At 35.3% G+C, this 27955-nt stretch overlaps 2 protein-coding genes across 5 annotated transcripts in view; both read left to right on the plus strand.

Moving 5' to 3' along the window:
* Window positions 1–27955, plus strand: part of LOC126891928 (probable ATP-dependent RNA helicase DHX35) — a 396116-nt gene that overhangs the window by 59051 nt on the left and 309110 nt on the right. The window contains exon 1 of one of the 4 annotated variants that reach the window (XM_050661276.1): window positions 24723–24859. The exons of the other annotated variants lie outside the window; for them this stretch is intronic. The gene's annotated coding sequence lies outside the window, so the exon portion shown is untranslated. Of the gene's footprint in view, window positions 1–24722; window positions 24860–27955 lie in introns of those variants that run through there. 4 annotated transcript variants of the gene reach the window in all.
* LOC126891936 (ceramide phosphoethanolamine synthase) overlaps window positions 24724–27955 on the plus strand; it is a 30183-nt gene continuing 26951 nt past the window's right edge. The window contains exon 1 of the mRNA XM_050661284.1: window positions 24724–24859. The gene's annotated coding sequence lies outside the window, so the exon portion shown is untranslated. The remainder of the gene's footprint in view (window positions 24860–27955) is intronic.

The following is a 27955-nucleotide window of genomic DNA, read 5'->3' on the forward strand; positions in this document are numbered from 1 at the left end:
ATGGCCATGGAAGAAGTTATGGGTTCATCCAACGAGATTGGAAATTTAAGTGACAATCCGCTCCGCTGGCGATATGATATGCCCCTCCGTCGGAAGCCGTACAGCCACACGCTGAGACCAGAATTTCCCCAATCTAGTACCAACCTTAAATTGTATTTGGTCCCAAATTTAGGTAACCCGTTCTAAGCACGAACGCATAACTGGTTGCATACTTGTTAGGTGGCTTATAGGAATAAATATAATATTATCGTAACGATGGCACTCACCGTTACAATCTGATCTTAGTTGCCGAATTAAGCCATGGTAACTTTTATTGGCAATAAATATTCGCCTCTTCACTTCCTCTGCTACGTTATTATCAGACGTGACTAGGGATCCCAAGTATGTAAAGTTTTTTACCCCCTCAATGTTGTATTCTCCTATTGTTATATTTTGTGGCTGCCGTATTTCTGTGTTTTTACTTACCTGCATATATTTTGTTTTGTTCTGGTTGATTTTAAGGCCACTATTTTGTGCAGCTCGTTCTATTTGATTGAATGCCTCTATCATTTCTCTTCTTGATCTTGCGATTATGTCAACATCATCTGCAAATGCTAGTATTTGCAGGTTTTTATTAATGATTGTTCCTCGAGTATTGACTGTTGTGTCCCTCATTATTTTCTCGAGTACGATGTTGAACAAGATGCATGATACAGTGTCTCCCTGGCGTAGTCCCTTTTTCACATCTATTGTTTCCGTTAGTTAGTTTTGTATCCGGATTTTACTTTCTACTTTTAGAGATTCTTTTATCAGTTCTATTAGTTGTGTTGGTATATTAAATTTTTTCATTGCTTTTATTAAGAATTCTCGGTTTATATTGTCATATGCGCTTTCGAAGTCTATGAAGAGATGATGTGTGTCGATGTTATGTTCACTTGTTTTTCGAGGATCTGTCGCAGAACAAATATCTGGTCTATTGTTGACTTCTGTCTACAGAAGCCACTTTGGTACCTGCCAACTATTTTTTCAGCGTGTGGTCTAAGTCTTTCATAAATGACGTTGGACATTATTTTGTATGCTGCATTCAGCAGCGTGATTCCACGGTAGTTTCCGCATTCTAACTGATTTCCTTTCTTATGTAATGGTACAATAATACCACTATTCCATATTTCCATATTCCGCTGGTAGCTGTTTATTTGACCATATCTTTGTTATCAATTCATGTATTGTTTTCTGTAGTGCGTCTCCTCCTTCCTTCAGTAATTCCGATGCTACTTGATCCGATCCCGGTGATATATTGTTCTCTAATTTGTCTACTGCTGTTCTAATCTCGGCTATTGTTGGTGGACTCTTTTCTCTGTTGTCTGCTTGGTCTAATGGTATATCAGGGTTCGTCTCACTCCCATCTCCTTCAAGCTTTTCCGTAAAATGTTCTGTCCATCTTCTTAGTATCTCTTGCTGTTCTCTCAATATATTACCTTCCTTATCTCTATACATCGTTGTTCTCGGTAAGCTGAATAAGCTTATTTAATGTAAAAATAAAATAATTCTACCATACGCCCCCTTAAGGATAGGTATGATAAGATTTTGATAGGCAATCCATGCACGTATTATTTATCTATGTATGAAATTTAATTAAAAAAAAAATGTTCCGGAAAGCAGTTGGGGGAAGGTCGACCTAGATTCGGATCTAAGACTATAAAGTAAACCACACATTTTGGGACCAGAAATAATTCGATTGAACCTAACTTACCTTAGTACAAATCTGCACATAAAAGAGTTGCAGCCCTTTAAAGTTACGTACAAAATGAAAATCGATTTTTTCCAATATATTAAAAACTATCAAGTTTTTTGATTGAAAATGGACATGCGGAATTCTTGTTGCAGGATCATCTTTAAAAAATAACAGTTAAATTTGAGCACCCCATAAAAAATTTATGGGGATTTTGTTCCCTTAAACTCCCCCCCCCTCCTCCCCAAAGTTTTAAAAGTTTCAAAAATATTGTGCTTAACTAATGGTACCACAATAATAAGTTAACTGGAACGTATACCAATATTTGGGGGGATTTAAGGGAACAAAACCCCCATTAATTTTTTTAGAGGGTGCACAAATTTCATCGTTATTTTTTAAAAATGTTCCTGCTGTAGGAATGCTATATTTCCATTTTCAATAAAAAATTGTAATAGTTTTCGATATATGTATTGCAAAAAAACCAATTTTTATTTTGTAACTTCTAAGGGCTGTAACTTTTTTTATTACACATTTGTACTGGGTTAAGTTAGGTTCAATCGAACTATATTTGGTCCCAATATATGTGGATTAATTTATAACATGCTTTTTTACGCCCTGTGAAGTACGTTAAGAATTTAATGAGAAATTATGAAATGTTGATACAAAATTGATTATTTTATTCAAGTGAGTAGCAGGTGTCAATGAGTGGTATAGTGATATTTAGTACTTAAATATCGAAAATCTAACCGATATACATATTTCTATTAAATTACACTTTTATTGAGATTGTAAACCACCATAATCTAATATTGTTTACTTTCGCTAACTTTCACGATCGATAAAATTATAAGTGATAATAATGATTATATTAATAATCATGACTTCTAACTAACTACACTTTGGTCAAAGTATATAAAACAATGAAACTTACTTTTATTTTCGAGTATTTCTTATAAACCATTACATATATTCCGGTAGGTGTGAGTTGACGGAATTAATTAAAAATAATAAAAATAAGTTAACGACGAACAGTAAAATATTTATTTATTTTGGCAACAAAAAGTGTTTTGCTTATACATCGCGTAAGAGGGTTTGTTATTGTTTCGGCCCTGCGATCGGCCGATGTCTCTGAGGTGTTGTAACCGACTGACTGAGTGGCTGAAAAGAAACCACAGACGCTAATCTGTTTGTGTTTTACCATGTTACCAGATGGGCAATAAATTATTTAGATCTGGCGTTTAAAGGTTGAAACATTTCTGCAGTTTACGTTTTCGAATGCATGTCCAATTATTGACATAAGGTCTGATAAGGTAATTAATTTATGGGGAATTTAGTTTGTTAAACTGAACACACCAAAAACATATGGTTAAGGATACATTCCGTTTCGTAAAACCGTGCCCCTCTTAGCATCTGGTTTGTATTTTACATGTGAATTTATACGACCCATATTATTTCTTTTTGAGAAAAGTTATTAAAAATTAAGAAAATAAAATTAGCAAAAATAGTAAGTAATTAAAGCGTACCGCTATACATATAATCGTTTAGATAGATTATTGTTTATAGTAGGGGAGGCAAGAATGTTAAATTTGCAGTTACTCGAGCGTTATGGGGACCTATTGGGTTGTGAAAATGAGGTCCTAAAACAAAAAAAAGTTTAGTTAAGTTTTCCATTTTAATGGGGACTTTCCATTTTTTAATTCAATTTTCCATTTTCAAAAATCGTTTTTTCCGATTATAGCGCCATCTATCCATAATTCGAAAATATGTCTCGAATAAAGGTCACTTATTTTTACGTAAGAAATAGTCCAATAAAAAATGGGGGCTCCTATTTAAGATTTTAAAGTAACCCCCACACTACCTTCTTGGGGGGGTCGTGTTTGGTGCCATTTTGAAAAATATTGAACACGTATTTTTCAGTTTTCTATCTGATGTTCATTTCGCGAAATATCGCGGGGTTCCTATTTAAATTGTTAAAGTTACCCCCACCCCTCTCCATGGGGATCCGTGTTTGGTATCATTCGAGAGAATCATGAAAAATATTGAACACGTATTTTTCAGTTTTTCGATCTGATGTTCATTTCGCGAAATATTCGCTTTTTTTAATGTTGTTCTGAAGTCTAGGACAGAGAAATGAAAGGGGAGACAGATTAAAACTGTTTGTAGAAGAAGAAGAATTTACAATACTAAACACATTCTTCAAACTACCACCAAGACGCGTGTACACCTGGGTCTCCCCGCAAGATCAACCAGGAAACGTAATACGGAATCAAATTGACTATATAATGGTGAACAAGAGATTCCGTAATGGATGCCTATCGGTTAAGGGTTACCCCGGTGCTGACGTATCATCAGATCATGTTCCTGTTGTTGGTAAATTTAGGTTTAGATTCAAGAAGGTTGCAAAAAAGAACAGCAACAAAAAGTGCGATATGAGAATACTAAAAGATAAGAAAACAAAAGAGACAGTCGCACAGATTCTTTCAGAGAAGCTAATTAATATGGAGCAAACATATAATGCCGAAGAATCACTCCAAAATATATGTGAAACCTTTAACAACATCAGAGAAGAACATCTAATAGAAAAGAAAGAGATGAGAAAAAGTTGGATGAACGACAATATACTACAACTTATGGAAGAAAGAAGAAAATCAAAAAACAACAAAATAATGTACAACACGATTCAGAGACAAATAAGAACTGAAATAATAAAGGCCAAAGAAAATTGGTTAAAATCACAGTGTGAAGAGATAGAGTCGTTAGAGCAAAAACATGATACGTTTAACATGCATAAAAAGGTGAAACAAGCAGCTGGTCTTCAGAAATCCAACACAGCTAGCAAATTGCGAGACCAACAGGGGAATATCATCACAGACAGAAATCAAGAAATCTGCATATGGACAAAATACATACAGGAACTTTTTGATGATACTAGATCCGAACAACCTCCATCCTACATATGTGATGACCACTTACCAATCACATCAGGTGAAGTGGAAAGAGCAATATCACAACTAAAAGATGGCAAAGCTCCTGGACCTGACAATGCATATGCTGAACTCATAAAACTATTTGACACCGACGGTACTCAACGCCTAACCAAAATATTTAACGACATATATTTAAGCGGAGTAATACCAAAAGCATGGTTGAAGTCGACGTTTGTTGCTTTACCAAAGAAAACAAAGTCCGTATCCTGCAGTGATTTCCGAACCATCAGCTTAATGAGCCATATTTTAAAGCTATTTCTAAAAATTATACATCAAAGGATATATAGACTGTGCGAAGAAAAAATCAGCCGAACACAGTTTGGTTTTCGAAATGCAGTGGGTACAAGAGAGGCCCTATTTAGTATACAAGTGCTATTTCAACGATGTAAAGACGTGAATTGCGATATTTATGCATGTTTCATTGATTACCATAAAGCGTTCGATACAGTAAAGCACGACAAGCTGATGGAGAGATTAACCAATATTGGAATAAACACCTGTGATTTAAGGATTATCAGCAATCTGTACTGGAATCAAACATCATCTATCCGGACAGAGGCAGGAGAATCCGACGATATCAAAATCAAACGTGGGGTCCGTCAGGGATGTATACTATCCCCACTGCTGTTTAACATCTACTCTGAGGAAATCTTTCAAGAAGCATTGGATGATGTTGAAGCCGGAATTAGAATTAACGGAGAATGTATCAATAACATAAGATACGCAGACGACACTGTGGTATTCGCTGACAGTTCTGAAGCCCTACAGGAGTTAATGAGCAGAATCGCAGAAGTCAGTCAGAGATACGGACTTTCACTAAACACTAAGAAAACCAAATGTATGATGATCTCTAAGAATGAACAGCAATTTGGACGAATCAGTGTGAATGGTCAACAAATAGAAAGAGTAAAAACATACACCTACCTTGGTACGAACGTCAATGAAAATTGGGACCATTCTATAGAAATCAAATGTAGGATAGAGAAAGCAAGATCTGCATTTCAAAAAATGGCAAAGTTGTTCAAATGTCATGATTTGTCGATACCCATAAAAGTCAGATTACTACGATGTTATATATTTCCTATACTGTTGTACGGAGTTGAGTCGTGGACTCTCACAGACGCCACCTGCAAGAAAATTGAGGCTTTTGAGAAGTGGCTTTATCGTCGAATCCTGAAGATATCTTATACCGACCACATTACTAATGAGGGTGTTTTGCTGAGAATGAAAAAAGAAAAAGAGCTGTTAATCAAAATAAAAACAGCCAAAATCGAATACCTCGGTCACATCATGAGGAACAGTGAGAGATATGGACTGTTGCAACTGGTCTTGCAGGGAAAAGTAGAGGGAAAGCGAGGACCAGGAAGGCGAAGGATTTCCTGGCTGAGAAATCTACGAACGTGGTTCAACACAACCACTACAAATCTTTTCAGAGCAGCAGTGTGCAAAGTGCAGATTGCCATGATGGTCGCCAACATCCGAAACGGATAGGCACTACAAGAAGAAGAAGTTCTGAAGCTATTTTCTTGTGGCATTTTTATAATGAACTATTTTAAATGAGAAATAAGCCACAATTTTACCATAAAAATGAATTTATTAACTCTAGCGCAAGAATTTTACTGCCATCGTTGCATTTGTTGTTTTTTTAAAGACAGATCACATGCTATGATTTTTTGTAGCGGATATTCTTGAGTTGGGGTTGATTTCATATAATCGAATGAACTATCTTTTAGTAAAGTTGTCCCAGGAACGCAACTCATCAATATTGGCAATATCATTTTAAAGTCTTCTACTTTAAAATGTATAATACATGCCTGAATTGCCTATATAAATGAGTCAGATTAAATAAATTATTAGAAGAATTTTTTACTAAGCAACAACATTTTTGTTTATTTAGTATTATTTTGTATTTTGACAACGACACCCGACTTGGGCGTCGAAACGTTAATAAATTCATTTTTTTGGTAAAATTGTGACTTATTTCCCATTTAAAATAGTTCATTCGTTTTTTTGTGAAATTTTGTGACTTGTCCATTTCCTTACGTCCCGCTCAAATCGTCAGATTTTTAAAATATACACTGGTCTGTATGTACTTAACTTACATTTTCTTAATCTGACAATTTCGCGTTTTTTAAGGATAGATTCTTTTTTACGGACTGCCTCCAGCGCATGCCTGTATTAAGAGTCCATTGTATGGACTGATGATGTTGAACAAAATAATGATTGCATGATTTCAAATAAAAATTTGTTGGTAGTAATACTTGTATTACACAATTTTTTATTAAGAATTACTCTCTCATAAAATATTTTGACTGTAGATTAGATATTACTGTTTACCCAATGAAGTTATCAATAATTGTTAAAAAGTGCAATATCTAAGAGTGTCTTATTTTTTGCTACGGTTATCTTATCTATAGTAATATTGATCAATAAACGTTGTTATATCCAAAAATAAATAAATTGTATAGATCGATTGAATTATTAAAGGGTTTATGTATGTACAAGGATTATTTGATACTTTTGTGGCCTTACACAGAGATGGAACAAATTCATAGCAATCTTAGGATTACCTATGTAGAATGAATTATTTCTTACTATATTAAAAAGGACTAAGTAATAAAATGATGGGATAAGAAGAGATAAAATGTATGAAGCACTAATAGGCACTAATATGTCCTTTAGGTATACCCGCAAAACTGATAAAGTTTAGTAAGAATGACTGAACAGCACACGAAATCATGTAGTATGGAGAAGTTTCTCATCGGAGAAATTTGAAGTAAACAGAGGTCTCAGACAAGAAGATCAAGGAAGGGGTGGTATTCACCACCAGGGTAAAAGTGCAAGTTGGCACCAAATCAGTTTTATTTTTTGACCGCAAATTCTGGCAAAAACATTAATTATAAGCAAAAAATGTTCATTATACATTTTTTTGATCAAATTAATAGTTTTCGATTTAGTGGTTATCGAAGCTGTTAGTTTTATATCGAAAAAATTACCAGAGAACGGCAGTTCTTGCCAGTGGCGCAGAAATACACCCCCCTATACGCGACACTATTATATGCACGAAATTTTCAATTTTCTAAATTTGACTGAATTGAAAATTGTGCCAACTCCCTTCTTCAAGTTCAGAAAAAGACTTACCCATTCATATGTCAACCATCCATTTTGATCCAAGGGTCCCCAAAACTCCCAAAACTTCGAAAATTTAAGTCCGACCTTTGCGGCTTTTAACAATACTGATCATTACCTTTCCAACTCATGTCTAATTTTGAACATTACCAGAGAACGGCAGTTCTCGCCAGTGGCGCACACCCATACCCCCCTACACTCGACACTATATATTATATACACGAAATTTTCGATTTTCTAAATCTGACTGAATTGAAAATTGGGCCAACTCCCATCTTAAAGTTCAGAAAAAGACTCACCGATTTATATGTTAACCATCGATTTTGGTCCAAGGGTGTAGATTTTACGGCCCTTCCTATTTAGGGTCTGTTTTTCGTTCTCGTCCCCAAAACTCCCAAAAAACTTTAAAAATTAAGTCCAACCTTTACGGCTTCTAATAGAACTGATCATTACCTTTTCAATGTATGTCTAATTTTGAAAATCGGTTATACCATTCAAAAGTTATAGAGCTTAGAAATGTGACTCAATTTTTATTTAAAAAAGGGAAAATGTTTGTGGATATGTATCTGTGTGTGTTTGAAAGTTAAACAGATTCGATGTTTTTTCTCTGTGTTTGAAAAGGGGGTCAGGGCTGATTTAGAACCGGTGTAGTTTGTGGCTTTTGACCACCCATAAGCCAGCTATAGGACTTGGTAAGTACAAAACGGCATATATTTTGGGGGTATATATATTCGGACCAAGACGAGGCAGGAGAACTGCAAATACATCAAATCAATAGTGTTTACCTAAGCTTTCAAATGGTGTTTAAGCCGTCAGGATCAGACATACACACAGCTCAGTATAGCCGAAAAACTGAAAAACTAAACTTTGAAAATTTTGGTTTTTCGACAATTACTCAACATTTCAACCTACGAATTGTGTATACCTTATATCCGATAATATTCGAATTTTTAGGTTATAGGCTTCATAAGTATGATAAAATCTATTTCCTGTGGGAAAAACGGTTTCTCAAGCTCAATAATTCCTGTAATAGCTTCAGTTATCATACTTGACCTTAGATCCATCAGATACTACTAGTCAATACATTTCAAACTCATGTTTACTGATCAAAATCGGTTAAACCGTTTAGAAGTTATTAAGCTACAAATGTATAATCCAATTAACGATTATTCCCGAAATGGTTTATGTAGTTGTAGTGGTTACGACGCTAAATTTAATCTGGCAAAGGGCAATCCGACTTCATTTACCGGCCATCTCAATATTTTTGTTTCAATCTATTTCGAATAGGAAAAAATCTAGTGTACATTCGATGGACACTAGATCATTTGGGATATAATGCAACAAAGGTGACCATTTATAAAGCTTGACGTGTAATAGGGGAACATTGCATTCAACTTCATACATTTAATTTATAAATAACTTTGAAAAACTCCTGATACAAGAATAAAAAACCGCTAAACGCCGTAAAAATGAGTGGCGCATAAAATATTCCAGCTACAAAATATCTGATATAAATATTACGTGGCGCGAAAATGGATTTTCATTTGATGCAAAACAAAATTCTAGTTTTATTTTAAAAGATTTTTCCATAATATTTGCTAAATTTGAAGTAAACGCGCCACAAAAGAGTTTTAAAATTCAAACTGTATCAAAGTTACTCTTTTGTGGCGCGTTTACTTCAAATTTAGCAAATATTATGGAAAAATCTTTTAAAATAAAACTAGAATTTTGTTTTGCATCAAATGAGAATCCATTTTTGCGCCACGTAATATTTATATGTATCAGATATTTTGTAGCTGGAATATTTTATGCGCCACTCATTTTTACGGCGTTTAGCGGTTTTTTATTCTTGTTGTCAATATACAATGGACACATTTCACAGGAAAAACTCCATATTACTTATGACGATGATTTTTCGGCTCTAGCTCTCCGTCTATTACTAAATATGGAACAAACAGAGCTTTTATTTGATTATAAACATTTCGGTATTCTATCTATACATTTTAGTGGTACTAATAGTCGTTAATTTACTAACAGGTCATGCATAATTCATGAACTTATAAACGAAATGAATAAGTAGTCCTGTCGCCAGGGGGGGGTACAACGGCCTCGTTAATTCAGATGGACTTACTCAAGTTTTTTTTATGTATTTTGACCCGTAGAACACGAATTTTTTGGGTAACAGTTGATCCGGATGTCGATAAGATTGTTATAGACCAAGAACTTGAGGAATCAAATAACAGCGATTTTTGGCAAAACAAAACAATATTTTGTATTTTTTGGGCCATTTTAAGTAAAAAATATTTCTACAAGTTTTTTCGTAGGATGCACAGTTTTCGAGATAAACGCGGTTGAACTTTAAAAAAATCGAAAAATTGCAATTTTTGAACCCGAATAACTTTTGATTAAAAAATAAAATAGCAAGTCTGCTTACCGCATTTGAAAGTTTAAGTCAAATTATATCGGTTTTGATTATTTGCATTGGTAAAAATTTATTTTTTTATTGTTTAACAAAGCTATAAACACGTAGGGTTTCCCGTGCTTTTACATGCGTTTTAACGCATGTAACGTAGAAATAGTCTTGATTGCACTAGTACCTATTCTACCTACTCGTTCGATTTTAAATGAGAAATCATAGAAACATCACTCACGCACTAGTTGTTTGTAGCTTTGTTTAGCAATAACACAATAAATTTTTAGCAATGCAAATAATCAAAACCGACATAATTTGACTTGAACTTTCAAAGGCGCTAAGCAGAATTGCTATTTTATTTTTTAATCAAAAGTTATTCGGGTTTAAAAATTGCAGTTTTTCGATTTTTTGAAAGTTCAACCGCGTTTATCTCGAAAACTGTGCATCCTACTAAAAAACTTGTAGAAATATTTTTTGCTTAAAATGACCCAAAAAATACAAAATATTGTTTTGTTTTGCCAAAAATCGCTGTTATTTGATTCCTCAAGTTCTTGGTCTATAACAATCTTATCGACATCCGGATCAACTGTTACCCAAAAAATTCGTGTTCTACGGGTCAAAATACATAAAAAAAATTTGGGTAAGTCCATCTGAATTAACGAGGCCGTTGTACCCCCCCTGGCGACAGGACTAAAGTAACTTATCGGTATCTGTTCGCATAGTAAACGATTCATTAAAAATACATAAAGGTTTTTATTAATCATAAATATAATAAATAAATAGATAAAGCTAATTAATTATGTTCAAAAGGCCAATATGAATTACCTTATTCAATAAAGTAGTCGTGAAAGGGGAAAGTTATTCACAAGACGTATGTAAGTATTATTAAAAACCATTCTTTAACGTTTCTAAGCCATGCCGCTGTTCTTCGACCTGGTCCTCTTCTTCCGTCTACCTTTCCTTGTATTTTTTAATTGTTCTGACGACATAAGTAACTTTTCCCATCCGATGCAAAACAACTTCGTTACGAACTCTATCTTCTTGTTCTTCCTTCTAGTATGTAGGCTTTAAAGCCTGTTTCTTCTTCAATATTAGCCTCCTAAATTGTTTAAGTTATCGCACCATCTTTTTCTTGGTCTGCCAATACTTCTTCGTCCATTTGGTGACTTATCTCGTGCTATTCGTACTATCCTATCCTCTGCCATTCTACAGGGTGCGGCAAAAGTCAGTTCCCCGATTTGCACAATCGAAAAATATCGGAAAATGAAAATGCAAAACGTTTAATTAAGTCGCAAATTAAACGAAAAAAAAAAATAATAAAAATATCGGAAAATGAAAATGCAAAACGTTTAATTAAGTCGCAAATTAAATGGAAAAAAATAATAAAAATATCGGAAAATAAAAATGCAAAACGTTTAATTAAGTCGCAAATTTGGGTTACAAAGGTGCATATAAAAATCTAAGCTTTATGTTCGAACTGGTGTCCATCTTCCTCGCTACAACGTTCACAACGGCTCGCAACGCTACGGCATGTTCGGTTGAGGATTGCCTTGTTCTGACGGAGGTGTTCAAATTCTTCCTCAATAATTGTCTTCAACTGTGGGAGAATTTGCGGTCGCCTAGCCTAGCCTAACATACACACTATTCTTCAGCAGACCCCACAACGAACAGCAACACGCGACAGGCAGATGAACAAAACACAAGGGGAACCCTACAAACAGTAGGGAACACCTGTTATGCGAGGCCGATTGTTCGCAATGTACTTATCGCGCTTATGCACGAAACTACATAGCGGGAACTGACTTTTGCCGCACCCTGTACTAATGTGTTCGTCCCACTCCTCTTTCTGTTTTGTCACCATCCATTTTTGTCTTTTACATTGCATGATCTTCTTGTGTTTTCGCTTCTCTCCCTATCCAACAGACTTTTCCCTGATATTCGTCGGAGTATTTTCATCTCTGTCTTGTCTCCGCCGTGTATGTCAATATAGGTGCAATTGCTGCTTTATAGATTCTTGCTTTTGTGTCTTGTCTTAGGTATTTGTTCTTCCAGATTGTGTCATTAAGGGACCCCGCCGCTTTACTTGCTTTTAAGCTTTGTTGTCGTACTTCCTCTTCAACATCTCCGTAACTGGTTATATCTATTCCCAGATATCTAAACCTTGTTTCCTGCTTTATTATTTTCCCATCAATTTCGATTTTACATTGTAGTGGGTATTTAGATGTTGTCATACATTTGGTTTTTTCTACTGATATTATCATATTGTATTTCTTGGCTGTTGTATTGAAGATGTGTGTTAATCTTTGGAAATCGTCTTCTGTCTCGGCGATTATTGCGGCGTCGGTCGTCTGCATAACATAATATTTGGATTTCTTTGTTCCCCATTCTGTAACCATGACCTTTACGTACTGCTTCTATTATTTCGTCCAGTATTATATTAAAGAGCAGTGGGCTTAATAAGTCACCTTATCTGACTCCGCTGTGTACTGGTATAAACTGTGTTAGTTTTCCATTTATCTTTGCCTGTATTCGATTATGAAAATAGATGTTTTCGATGGTTTGTATAATATTGATTGGTGTGTTTTGGTAGTGTCAAAGGATATACGCTCTGAGCTTCGCTGGTGTCGCTCCTAGCGGATTACTAATGCAACTTTCACCAGTAATTTTTAAATTTATTATTTAATTGTTATCGCTTAATATTTAGGTACAACGCAAAAAAGTAATTAAATTGCAATCGATTTTTTAAGATTGTGCTAATCATTTTAACGTTCTATTAATGAAATATTTATTAATTTCTTACTTTAGCTACTTTCACAATTATCGTGTAGATGACGCTTAGATTAATTTATAATTACATATTACGAAGTATTAAAAAACCTTAAATTCAGTATTTAAAACGTAAGTATATTTAAGGTGATACAGTAGCGATCAACAGGTAGCGAAAACGCGTTCCAAGATTGCGGCTTTAATTTTGAATATTTTTTCGAGATATTTGGCACACGTATTCGTAATATAATAAAGAATGGCGGTACAGAGCCCAATTTGAAAAATATATTAATATGTGGAAATTACTCTGTAATTAAATACAATATTAAAAAAACGAGCCTGTACCTCCATTAAGAAGAACAAAAAAATACACTTTCTTCAAATAAACTTTTTTATCCGATGCCTAGATTTTGTGTCGTTTTGGAACTACTAATGAAATAAAAAATTTTAGTAGTTTCAAAATGACACAAAATCTAGGCATCGAATAAAAAAGTTTATTTGAAGAAAGTGTATTTTTTGTTCTTCTTAATGGAGGTACAGGCTCGTTTTTTTAATATTATATTTAATTACAGAGTAATTTCCACATATGTATTAATATATTTTTCAAATTGGGCTCTGTACCGCCATTCTTTATTATATTACGAATAAGTGTGCCAAATATCTCGAAAAAATATTCAAAATTACAGCCGCAATCTTGGAACGCGTTTTCGCTACCTGTTGATCGCTACTGTTTCCTCTTAAGGTAAAAATATACACCACAGCTTTGACCAACTAATATAATCACTTTGACATTTATGTCATATTTCCAGTAAAAGCTTACAGACTTGTCACTACTGGCGCTCGAGAATCTTTAATTATCCCCTCTACCTACGAGCTCATAGCGTATAGGCAGTCAATTCACTGCTTCAAAGCGTGAAATAAATTGCTCACTGAACCATTCCCTCAGTAAAGCCATGCTTTCACAGGCTATATGGCAAGGGGCGCCATCTTGTTGAAACCAAAAATGTCGTCGAGATCACGAGCTTCAATTTCATGCAGCAAATAGATCGTTATCATGGCGCGATAACGGTCTCCATTTACGGTAATATTCTGGTCGGCCTCTGTTTTAAAGAATTATGGACCGTCGATTTTACCGGCCCATAAACCACACCAAACAGTTGTTTTTTCTGGATGTAATGGCAACTCTTGAACCTCTTCGGGTTGCTCATCACCCCAAATACGGGATTTTTGTTTATTCACGTTCCCATTATAGTATAGTATAGTTGATCCAAAAGATGGCATAACCCAGACATCCAAAGTGAAAGTTATCCTTCAACACCAAATTGTTCTATATGGTCCACACAAAGTCCAGAAAAAAGTCACACCATTTTGAGCGTCGGGTTTGGGGGGGAGAGGGGGGAGAAATCGGTAAATTCGTAGTTTTTTAAGTTTGTCGCCAATATTTCTAAAACTATGCGGTTTAGCATGAACAACCTTGTATACAAAATTGTTCTACATTAAATTTGAAATAAACCCTATTCCACGAATATACGCCTGTGTTGGATTATTTCGGCAACGAATATTTTATTGTGCAAAATATGAAGAACAAAAATAAATTGCAAATTACATTGCTGTTTAATGGAATAATTATTAGAGCCATTTACTTTCGTACTTCTTATGTTGCACACTGAAATATTCGTTGTCGCGATAATCCAAAACAGGCGTATGTTGGTGGAATGAACCATAAAAAAGGCCCTATGCATAATCTTTCTAAAATGAATGGTTCCAAAGTTACTGAGGTAGTATAGTATAACTGGTCCAAAAAAAGGCCTAACCCAAACATCCAAAGTAAAAGTTTTCCTCCAACACCAAAATGTTCTATATGGTCCACATATTGTTCAGTGAAAAGTTACACCATTTTGAGTGTCCGGTTTGGGAGGGAGAAGGGAGAGAAGCCGGTAAATTAGTAGTTTTTTTTCGTTTTTCGTCAATATTTCTAAAACTATGCTTTAGCGTAAACAATGTTATATACAAGAATGTTCTACATGAAATTTAAAACAAAAAATGTTCTATACATAATTGTTATAAAATCAACGGTTCCAGAGTTACGGAGGGTGAAAAGTCGAGGTTTTCGATACTTTTTATATTGTTTGGGCAATATTTATGATATAACTATACCAAAAACCCAGACATCCAAAGTGAAAGTTATCCTCCAACACCAAATTGTTCTATATGGTCCACATAATGTTCAGAAAAAAGTCACACCATTTTGAGCGTCGGGTTTGGGGGGGAGAGGGGGGAGAAATCGGTAAATATAAAAAGTATCGAAAACCTTCACTTTTCACCCTCCGTAACTCTGGAACCGTTGATTTTATAACAATTATGTATAGAACCTTTTTTGTTTTAAATTTTATGTAGAACATTTTTCTATAGAACATTCCTTGCGCTAAAGCATAGTTTTAGAAATATTGACAAAAAACGTAAAAAAACTACTAATTTACCGACTTCTCCCCCATCTCCCCCCCAAACCGGACGCTCAAAATGGTGTGACTTTTTACTGATCAATATGTGCACCAAATAGAACAATTTGGTGTTGAAGGACAACTTTTTGGACCAATTATACTATACTACCTCCGTAACTTTGGAACCGTTCATTTTAGAAGGGTTATGCATAGGGCCTTTTTTATTTCAAATTTAATGTAGAACAATTTTGTGTAGAGGGTTGTTCATGCTAAACCACTTGGTTTTAGAAATATTGACGAAAAACGTAAAAAACTACGAACTTGCAGATTTCTTCCCCCTCTCCCCCCCAAACCCGACGCTCAAAATGGTGTGACTTTTTTCTGAACATTATGTGGACCATATAGAACAATTTGGTGTTGGAGGATAACTTTCACTTTGGATGTCTGGGTTTGGGTCTAACTATACCATACTATTAAGCCAAAAGTAAGCCTCATCAAAAACATTTTTTTTTTCAAAAACAGTGAATCTTCAGAAAGCTTATCAGAGCACATTGACTGAAACGGTGACGACTCGGAAGGTCGATCGGCTTCGGATTTTGCACTAGATTGAATTTTGTATGCTTTTAAACCAAGATCCTTACGTAAAATACGCTAAGTTGTTGCGTACGACAAGCCAAACTGTTGAACGGCGACGAATCGATTCTTCATTTCATCCGCTACCGCCGCTATATTTTCTTCAGTACATGCTGAATGTGGTCTATTTGGGCGCGTGTTATCCAATAATGAAAACTGGGTTTAAAACATTGATGGTATAGCGAATTGTGCGTTCGGTAGGCCAATTATGTGTACCACAAGTTGCTCTAAGCTCACGAAACATATTCCTCATAGACCGCCTATTTTCGTAATACAGCTGAATAATTTCTAGATGCTGCGCCGGGCTAAGTCTTTCCAAGAAAAAATGTCAAACAATACTGAATAAAAACGCAACGTCAAGTGATACGATTCATGCACGATTTCCCACCAAATCCCCACCAAAACAAGTATTTCTAAATGAATCATCCTTTATAACCACCTTGTAGTTTTTTCAACATTTAGTCAAAATTTAAACCGTACGTTTGCTTAAAGTGGTTACACTTATTTCAGGTAAACACTGATGATTAACTTTTTATTTCGAAAACGTTCTGTGATGGAGCTCTTTAAGGAATTATAAATTAAATATACCTTTTATAAAGGATTTTAGTAATTTGTTGTGATTAATGGTACACAGCCTAGCTATAGGAATTTATTTTTCCACCTACCTCTACCGAAAGAACACTTTTCCGGACCTGATTGTAGGGAGCAAAGTTGTACTTTTCCTTATACTTCCATATATTTGACTTATATTTGACAGTTGACAGTTGTATTGTACCTACTTGTTAGTTTTAGTTCTAATAAATTTTGTTGGTTAGATACATAAATAAATTAAGTAAAAATGAAAAAATGACTTGTTATTTGAGGAAGGTGGAAAAACCATATGTATAACATGGGAGTAAAGTGCCTTTTCCTCCCTTGAATGATTACTGCCCTCCGCTACGCGTCGGGCAGTAAACTTCATTCTTGGGAAGAAAAGTAACACTTTCCTCCCTTGTTATACAAATAGCTATTCCTTGTGAATTTTTTATTCGTCTCATTTAGCCTCTATAATTTGTTGTTTGAAGTCTTAGTATAGTCGAAACAATAAAGCACTGAACTTCCGAAAAAAAAACGACCAGACGGATCTTGTAAAAAAAAAATTCAGAACTCATCAATTATTATCGGCGGACATGAGTTCAATTTTGTTACTCGGGGGTTTTTTGGTCGCTGAAAACGAATATGACGTCAAAAGTGATCTCCGTAATACCTGGTGCCAAGGGTACCTACTGTTTACCTCGTCATTAAAATTAATTAAAAAATTAGTCAAAAATCATTACTCGGGGGGTTTTTGGGGCCGCTAACGACGAATATGACATCGGAAGTGATTTTCGGAGTACCTGGTGCCCAGGGTACCTACTGTTTAGCTCTCTTGTGGAGTTTTCGGCAAAAAATTTATTAAAAAATTAGTCAAAAATAATTATTCGAGGTTTTTTGACATCGGAAGCGATCTCCGGAATACCTGGTGTCCAGGGTACCTACTTCTTATTGGTTTTCGGCAAATTCATTAAAAAATTAGCCAAAAATCTTTACTCGGGGGTTTTTGGGTCGCTGACGACGAATATGACATCGGAAGTGATCTACAGAGTACCTGGTACCCAGGGTACCTACTGTTTACCTCGTTTTCTGGAGTTTTTGGCAAATTCATTAAAAAATTAGTTAAAATTGATTACTCAGAGGTTTTTGGGGTCTCTAACGACGAATATGACATCTGAAATGCTCTCCGGTGTACCTGGTGCCCAGGGTAACTACTGTTTATCTCGTAACTAATGATGTTCGACTAAATTTTTAATGAATTTGCCGAAAACTCCACAAGAGAGCTAAACAGTAGGTACTCTGGGTACCAGGTACTCCGTAGATCACTTCCGATGTCATATTCGTCGTCAGCGACCCAAAAACCCCCCGAGTAATGATTTTTGGCTAATTTTTTAATGAATTTGCCGAAAACTCCATAAGAAGTAGGTACCCTGGACACCAGGTATTCCGGAGATCGCTTCCGATGTCATATTCGTCGTTAGCGGCCCCAAAAATGCCCAAGTAATTATTTTTGACTAATTTTTTAATAAATATTTTGCCGAAAACTTCACAAGAGATCTAAACAGTAGGTACCCTGGGCACCAAGTACTCCGAAAATCACTCCCGATGTCATATGCGTCGTTAGCGGCCCCAAAAAACCCCGAGTAATGATTTTTGACTAATTTTTTAATGTATTTTAATGACGAGGTAAACAGTAGGTACCCTTGGCACCAGGTACTCCGGAGATCACTTTTGACGTCATATTCGTTTTCAGCGACCCCAAAAACCCATGAGTAACAAAATTGAACTCATTTCCGCCGATAATTGACGAGTTCTGAATTTTTTTTATTGTCTGTTTGAGATGCACTTTAAGAATGCATTTTTTGTATTAGTCCAGAAAACCACTGCGCATTCGCTAGGAAAAATATTCCGATTCGGATTTTTTGACCAATCTTACTCAAAAAGGACCCCTTTTAACAAATTTGCATGTTGCCAAGACCAAAAGTGGGTCAAAAATTTTTTAAACTTTTTTTTTTTATTTTTTCCTAAAATTATTTTTTTCTACGAGCGTGCAAAAATGTCTACTTTTGTGCACGCATTTTAGTTTAGAAAATTTCACTTTTCCGCACGCGTGTTACTTTTCCGCACGCGTGTTACTTTTCCGCACGCGTGTTACTTTTCCGCACGCGTGTTATTTTCCGCACGCGTGTTACTTTTCCGCACGCGGTTTTTACTTTTCCGCACGCGTGTTAATTTAGATATGTTAATATGGCCTTAAAGTAATTATAATACATGCAATAAACTAATATTTAGATATTATTTACTAATTTATTTCAAATATATCTTATTGTGTTCCTGTTTTAATGAAATTAACGCAACAATTCGATGAAATAAAATTATTTTGACATAATATTCGGAAGTCAAATCGGTAGACAATACAGTCGTTTGAATCATCGTCATGGAAACCAAGATCGTCGTCATGCTAACTAATTATATTGAAAGTTTGGTTTTGACAACCTTGTCAAAGAATTAATTTGTGTATGTATTTTCATATTAATTAAATTATTGGATGAAGATTTGGTAATTTTTTAAAGACTCTTAGAAAAAATATTGTTTCTAACTCTTGCAGAAAGTCTCTTTTCCGCACTCGACTACTTGCCGAACTCCCGCTTCGCGTCGTTCGGCAAACTGCAGTCGCGTGCGGAAAGAATGACTTTCTGCACTTATTAGGAAAATAACTATTTTTGCATGGAACAAAGTTTTTTTAGGTTTTTTGGATCATTCCAAACAGAAAAGGACTTTAGTGACTTTTCTCTGAAGTTGATAGTTTTTGACATATAAGCGATTAAAAATTGAATAATTGGAATTAAAATCGGCCATTTTTAACCTTCAAAAACTATGTGAAAAACTTAAAATTTGAATGTTGCCAAGGTAGGTAGATATTCTTTAAACATCGATTGATGAAATCCCGAAGAGTTTTTTGCAATACAGTATTCAAAACTCCTTAGTTTTTTAATTTCTAATCACGCGTGTGCGACACTATTTTTCACCGTTGCAGGTGTATACGGTATGGTGCAAATGAAAGGAATAAATTCGTTATTTCGTAAACCGGCGACTTTACGAAAAAAAACCCGAAACAGGTCGATTTTTATTTTTAAGTTATGATACTGTGGCATATATGGGATACTAGTGACGTCCATCTGGGCGTGATGACGTAATCGATGATTTTTTTAAATGAGAATAGGGGTCGTGTGGTAGCTCATTTAAAAGGTTCTTCAATTCTCTATTCAGTAATGTAAACATTTACATAATTATTTATACAGGGTGTCCAAAAATTGGTTATTAAATTAAATTATTTGACAAAAAAAGAAGTAGAAGGACACCCTGTATAAATAATTATATAAATGTTTATATAACTGAATAGAGAATTGAAGAACCTTTCAAATGAGCTAGCACACGACCCCTATTCTCATTAAAAAAAAATCATCAATTACGTCATCACGCCCAGATGGATGACGTCGCTAGTATACCATATATGCCACAATATCATAACTTAAAAATAAAAATCGACCTGTTTCGGGATTTTTCCTTAAAGTCGCCGGTTTACGAAATAACGAATTGAATCCTTTCATTTGCACCATACTGTCGGTGGAAAATAGTGTCGCGCACGCTTGATTAGCAATTAAAAACAAAGGAGTTTTGAATATTGTATTGCAAAAAACTCTTCAGGATCAGGCCCGTTTTTAGGGTCTTTGGCGCTATGGGCACCATTTTGACAAGCGCCCCCCCCCCCCCTCCCAACCACCAAATATACGCCAACACAACCCGGCCACTAGCGCCATATTTCGAAATAGATTTCCGCTTTTTCTTGTACTTTTTTTCTTATTTGCCAGTTTTGGTTCGGGGGGGATCTAACCCCTATTCTCTTTACAAATAGAGAATATTCCATTATCCACCACCTATGGACCCGCCGTGTCCCGGACTGGCAACCGGCAACCGTAAAACAAAACAAAACCGTTATTGACGCTTAAACAATAACAGATTAGCATAATAATCAATAGGTTTTGTTACTACGGTATCACGGACCACCCTCCCACCCTTATTATTATAATTGTAATTATTATTCTACTATATACACTGTACTCTGCCTTTATAACATTACATCTTGATATACTACTTCAATATTAATAATAACATCACACTTTCATGTTATATTATCTTTGTTGTAAGTTCATCAGTTCATCGGTTTCTATTTACATTGGTTTCTTCCGCATTTTCAAGTTTGAAAATGTGGAAATCAGTTTATCACAGTCAAGTTTCAAGGTTATGTCACTTTGAGTGCACAGTAACATCAAGCTGTTTAGCTTTTCATCTGCAATTGTACTTCTATTTTCTGACTTGATTTTCTTCAAGGCCGAAAAACTCCTCTCTGCCGAACAGTTTGTAACTGGCAGAGTCAAATACACCCTAATGGCTACTTCCAAATTCGGAAATGTGCTTGTTAAACTATTTTCTTTGATGTATGAGTAGCAGTCTCTTATTCTCTTCAGTTTCTCAGCCTTCATGTACATTTGAAAGTGATGACACTCTTGTACGAAGTCATTTTCGCAAATGTCATTGGAGTAGTACTGAGCAACCTTTTTAGCTTGTTCCACTAGATCTTCATACTTCTTCTCGTGAAGTTGACTGAATATTTCAAATCTTTTACTTAGATTTTCGTAACTATTTTTCCGGCTACTGAGCTGCACTACTAGATGGTCGAAAATGGGTTTGAAAACTCCAGTTCTATATCTTGTTCTAGGATCCATTTTCTCAAACTGTTCATCCCTTTGTTCATCAAAAAACATGGTACGTTTTCTTGCTCTGTCATAAGAAGGGGTACTTAAATTAGCCATTTTCAAAGCTTCAGCTTCAAAGTCATCAAATTTTTCACTTTTCTCGTTTAAGAACAACGATAAAGACTCAAGCTCTTTTGTAGCACCAAGTAGGTCTAATTCTTCTGTTTGCAACGTTTTGCTAACTTTGTCCACTCTTTGCAAGATATCATTCCAAATTACAATTAAAAGAACTGTTTGGAAATTCTCCAAGGTTTTAACAAACCCTTCTGCTGTCAGCCGTGTGTCTGGTGTTTGTGTTTTATCCTTAATCAAATCTTCAAGGGCAGCTTTGATTTCTTTATGGCTGGTAACCAAAGCAAGTAGTGCGTCGGACCTGGCTGACCACCTAGTGTCACTCATGGATTTTAACATCAGAGTTTTCTTTTCTTTTTGTGGTTTTCCATCATTGCTCTTCCCTATTAATGCTTTTAGGACATTCCATCTATGCGTAGATGCTGAAAAAAAATTGAAGAGGTTTTGAACAAAGTTGAAAAAGATTACAACCTCCACACAAGCCTTTTCGGCCGCATAGCTGCCTACAAGATTAAGGGAATGTGCGACGCACGGAACATAATCTGCAAGGTGGTTTATTCGTTTAATCCTTGACTGTAATCCACTGTAAGGGCCCGACATGTTTGATGCATTGTCATAACTTTGGCCACGACAATTTCGAATGTCCAGTTTCAGATCTTGAAGAGACAAAAGGATTGCCTCTTCAAGACCTTCAGACTTGTGCGATATACGTGGCAAGAGTTTTACAAGCCGCTCTGTGGCACAAGCATCTTTTAGGGACACATACCGTAAAACTACCGCCAGCTGGTCACTATGTGACGCATCAGGTGTCGAATCAACAACCAGGGCAAAATATCGTGCTTGATTAATCTCATCAATTATTGTACGAAGCACCTCGTTGCTCATGACGGTAATAAATTCATTGCATACGTCTGATGACAAGTATGATACATTTCCTTTACCCTTATTGCCGTATTTAGTGAAATGTTGTGCTAAGAATGGATCAAACTCACTAATTAGCTCAAGGCATCCTAAATAAAGGCCATTGGAAGTTGAACCTAATTCTTGATTGTCACCTCGAAACGGAAGTCCTCTAGATGCCAAAAATTTTACAACTGTCACTATTCTAGTTAGAACGTCTCTCCAATACTTCACCTCTTGTTGATGCTGTGAAGAGACCAAGGACTCTACGGAAAGAGACTTTTTTCTTGAAATTAATTTAAGGACATTAATCCTGTGGTCATTTGATTGTTCGTGTGACTTGGCTAAAGTTAATGAATGTTTCCAGTCACAGAAACCTTCACAAAAAGAAGTTCTTTTATTTTCTGGTTGAAAGAGAAGACATGGAATGCAAAATACACAACCAGTGGATTTTGAATACAAAAGCCAATCTCTTCTAAAACGTTCTCCGTTCGGGATTTCGCCTGAAAACAAATTTACTGAAAGCTTACGGTTTTTTTTAACATCATTTTTATAGTACCGTTCTGACTTTGAAAAATCTGCTTGCAAATCTTGCTTGACATTTGAATTGATTATTTGAAGAACTTGTTCATCGTTTTTTGTGTCCCAAGTGGCCGGATCATCTAGTGTAAAATCAAAACTATTTCTAGAATATGGGTTTAGTGGTTCTACGGTAACCTGCTTAGGCCTACTAGGCGAATGATGTGTACGAGATGTGGTGGATGGTAAGGATAGTTCAGAAGCTGAACAAAAATTCTGATCATTTGAAGCTGGATTTATGTTATCTGAACATGATGAGGCAGAAGCTTCATTTTGAGGCAAGCTTTTTTGAGTGTCAACATTTTTGTCATTAGAATTATGTTGACTCGTATGAACATCAGATACAACGTTAAAGAAATTACTTATTCTAGGAACCTTTTTTAGGAAGATCGCCTCTTGCGCTATTCTCTGATTTGCACGTTTACGGAATTCAGCGCCACTAGGTTTCTTTTTCTCACTCATAGTAGCCTACTACACTCACTAGTCACCAATCACATCAAAAAAGAAGCAGCGAAGCGCTCGACTGAAAGAACTGATGCACGATGCACGTAAACAAACAGCGCAACCGTGGAAAGACCACGCCACAATAGACTGTCCAGTGTCTAATACCTGACTGTGGAGTCAAGAGACAAAAGGGATGTTGTGGTGAGGATGGTGGGGGGAGGCGGGCGGGCTAAAAATAGACACATGTAGAGCGGCGCGCTTCCGCTTTGTTCCGTCGTCTAGGACCGGCGCGGGCGCGGCGTTGAGGTCGGGTTGTGGTGGTGTATTTTACGCTGATACCCTCCCAATGATTAAATCGCTATTCGTAGTTTTTGTTTACAATTTGCCGCGATCTCCAGAAAATATTTGTTTATTTTAAACTATTATTAAAATTTTTATTTTTTTTTATTATTTTTTTTCTTGCGCCCTCTTGGCGCCCCCAGGCTCGTGCGCCCCTGGGCACGTGCCCAGCGTGCCCATTTATAGAATCGGGCCTGTTCAGGATTTCATCAATCGATGTTTAAAGAATATCTACCTACCTTGGCAACATTCATATTTTCAGTTTTTCACATAGTTTTTGAGGGTTAAAAATGGCCAATTTCGCAATTTTTCAATTTTTAATCGATTATATGTCAAAAACTATCAACTTTAGAGAAATGTCACTAAAGACTTTTTCTGTTTGGAATGATCCAAAAAACCTAAAAAAACTTTGTTCATGCAAGAAAAATAATTTTAGGAAAAAAACAAAAAAAAAACGTTTAAAAAATTTTTGACCCACTTTTGGTCCTGGCAACATGCAAATTTGTTAAAAGGGGTCCTTTTTGAGTAAGATTGTGCAAAAAATCCGAATCGGAATATTTTTCCTAGCGGATGCGCAGTGGCTTTCTGGACTTTATGCAGTTTTTCAGTATTATATCATGGCTCCGGTTCACAAAGTTTCCTGGCGCATTCACGAATCGAATGCAAAAAGAATTATTAAGATCCGTCTTGTCCTTTTTTTTCGGAGGTAAGGCCGATTTTAGTGCTTTATTGCATCGTCTACTACAAGTTTCCAATTTCCACGAGTAATGGTAATTGATTAATCATTTCAAATCTTGTCTCACATGAATTCCTAGATAAGATTATACTTTTTATAATGTTAGTGACTATAAAAAACTTATCAGTAGTATGTTTTGCAAAATATTTTACTATACAATCAATATCGAAAATTGGTATTATGAAAAGTTGTTTGGAATTAAAACGTAATGCAGTTAGAGTCTAAGTAAGGAATATAGTGAAACGGTCAGATGTGTAGGTTTTGGTAGTTCGGATTTAAGCTATAGTGCGGCGACTGATTTTTTCTGGTAATTAAATATGTAAGTAAAAATATTTATTTTACTTAGGTATATACCCTTAAAGAAGGACATATACTATGTGCTAAAATTAATGTTGACCATTTTTATTTATATTTCACCTTTCAGAAACCCTTTTATTTTTATAACATCATGTTAAACAATAGTACATTGTTTACCGGGTAGGAAAAGCTTAACATTCCTGGACGACTGTGAAGATTGCTAAGTCGAGGCGCAAGCCGAGACTTAGCAACACAGAGTCCAGGAATGTGGCTTTTCCTACGAGGTAAACATACTATTTTTCCGCAAATCGTTTAAAATTCGACAGATATTGATTGATTTAAAAAAAACGCGATAATTTTATTCCCAAATAAATGGTGCTTTGAAATTCCTAATAAAATTACTTGGGTTACTATGGAAACGTATTGAGGTTGAATTGTCAAACTTGACGCTTATAAATAGAACACTAACAACTGTACGGAAATATCATTTCCTTACAGTAAGGAAATGACATTTCCTTACAGTAAGGAAGTCCTGACTTTTTCTTCAAGAAATTTTGACAGGAATGTCAAAATTTCCTGGCGATTTGCGGAAAAATGTTTTAATCCTAATGCAAAACAACACTCTACACCAGTGGTGCTCAGACTTAAACTGCGTGGGATCTACCACTTACACTGCAAGCTCCAGCGATCGACTGCTAGTAAAAAAAAAATTAGAAAATAAATAAACTTGATTGCACATTTCTATTTGAAAAAAAGTTGTAAAGTTGCGCGTGTGGTGAGTCAGCGCAGTCCCCGTCTTTTCCATTGTTTGTATTTTTTCCGTGAATCGCGATCGACTTCAAAAACTTTGACGATCGACCAGTCGATCGCGATCGACCATTTGAGCACCGCTGCTCTACACTCTATTAACCACCTGCTTCCCAACTAAAACGGTTCTTACTATAAAACAGTCCGACAAGAATTTGAAGACGGTGACACCTATATTTTATTTCTGTTATCTGATATGCAACAAATTAATTATACTAAATTCACAATGAAGATGCACTACGTAGAAATAAACAAACCAAGACATTTTGAATGTTCCAAGGAGCACTTAGAAATCATGATTTACAATGAATACACATTGTATAAATCCCAAATCATGATTTACAAAGTTTATACATTGTAAATCATGATTTGGGAGTGCTCCTCGTAACATTCAAGTGTCTTGGTTTGTTTATTTCTAGTTCATCTTTATTGTAATTTTAGTATAGGTACTAAAAAGTAACACGCGTTCTGTAGTTCACACTACAGTTGGCTCGATCGTCGACGTTGTTAAGAGGAGCCATCAGAAGATTCTCAAGCGGTTTTTAGGTCTTGTAAACTACATATTATACAGTGATGAGCGCGCTAATAACCGGCAAAATAGCTCAAAAGATGGAAAATGTATTAAGTTGTGAGATAAAAAGAAATGAAACTACTGGAGGTAGGATTTTATCGGTATTAACTTATAATGTACATTACCATTATGAATAGTTTCCACCTTAATACCTTTAAACGTCGCGTCAGCTAGTTAACTTAGGTCATAATTCTAATTCTACGTATGACGTTCCTTCAAATTCAGTTTTATCAGGTTATGTATGTCTTCTTCTTCTTTGGTTTATTGGCCTCTACCTGCATGGGTATTTTGGCCAGCTCATCCTGTCAGAATAAAAGAAAAATCCCTTAACCACCTATAATTTATTAATAACTCAATAATTTCAAATTTTAATATTTAATTATTGCAAAAAAAGTCAAAAATGTGGGACTTGACACAACCTTCGGCAATTCTGTAGTGACATGAGTGAATGCGAGACGTCTAAAATCATGGTAGAAATTAAGTTAATTTTAGAATAAAAAATTACTATTACACTAATTAAACTGTTTTTATTTTGCTTTATTGTCTTCAATTGATTTTTACTTTATGCGAAATCAAAAAAACATAATGTTAATGTCATGTTAACGTCATACGTAGTTATGAGGAAAGCAAAATATTGGAAATGAAGTGGATAAAATAATAAATACATAATTTGAACAATATGTCAAAAATTACATACGACTAAATAATTCAAATTTGGATAAAATAACAATACAATCTTTTGTATAAAGAGTCTGTAATCATCTGGGTTCTTCACTTTAACTAACCGAGGCCACATTACGCAATATTGTAATGATCTTCTTCTTCTTCCTTCATTGGGTTATCCCTCGGGATAATTCGCCCAGCTTACACCAGGGAAATCTTGTAATGATCGGCAGTTGTTCCTGAGCTAGAAAGGTTTTTGCCTTTGTTGTATTTGTCCCATAACAATTAAAAATTGCCAATTAACTAAATAACGAGAAGAAGAAGTAGAAGCAGATTGTGTAATGGTTGGCAGTTATCCCTGTACGAGAAAAGTTTTTACCTTTGTTGTATTTGTCCGATATGCAGGTAGAGGCCAATAAACAAAAGAAGAAGAAGCCATACATAACTTATTAAAAAACCAGGGTTTGAAAGAACGTCATACGTAGAATTATGACCGAAGTTAACTAGCTGACGTTTAAATGTATAAAGGTGGAAACTATCCATAATGTAAATTATAAGTTAATACTGATAAAATCCCACCTCCACTAGTTGCATTTCTTTTCATCTCACAACTTAATACATTTTCCATCTTCTGAGCTATTTTGCTGGTTATTAGCGCGCTCATCACTGTATAAACTGCACCTGGTATTTACACTTTTTTGACCAGTATCGAATCACAAGTGGCAATGAGTCACCGTCGTGTAAAAATTGTTTTAGTAAAGCCACAGAATAGGGAACAATTGTTTCCTATTCTGTGGTAAAGCGGTGTCGGTCCATGATAAATAAAAAGGGATCAAATTTGGCCGCCTTAACCCTTTTCTTGGCAAACCGATATAAAAATGTGAAAATTATGTTTTCTTTCGATTAATGCCCTTCTAGAATTATTTAAAAATTTATGAAATTAATATTTCACCTTTAATTTATTCCTAAGTACCAAATTTGAATTTGTTACAAATTTGTTACATTACCAAGAATACCATACACCTTATTGTCACTGATGGTCCATGCATTTTTTAAGGTTTGAACCGATTTCTCAGA

The sequence above is a fragment of the Diabrotica virgifera genome, chromosome 9 (assembly GCF_917563875.1).
Source record: "Diabrotica virgifera virgifera chromosome 9, PGI_DIABVI_V3a".
Lineage (NCBI taxonomy): Eukaryota > Metazoa > Arthropoda > Insecta > Coleoptera > Chrysomelidae > Diabrotica > Diabrotica virgifera.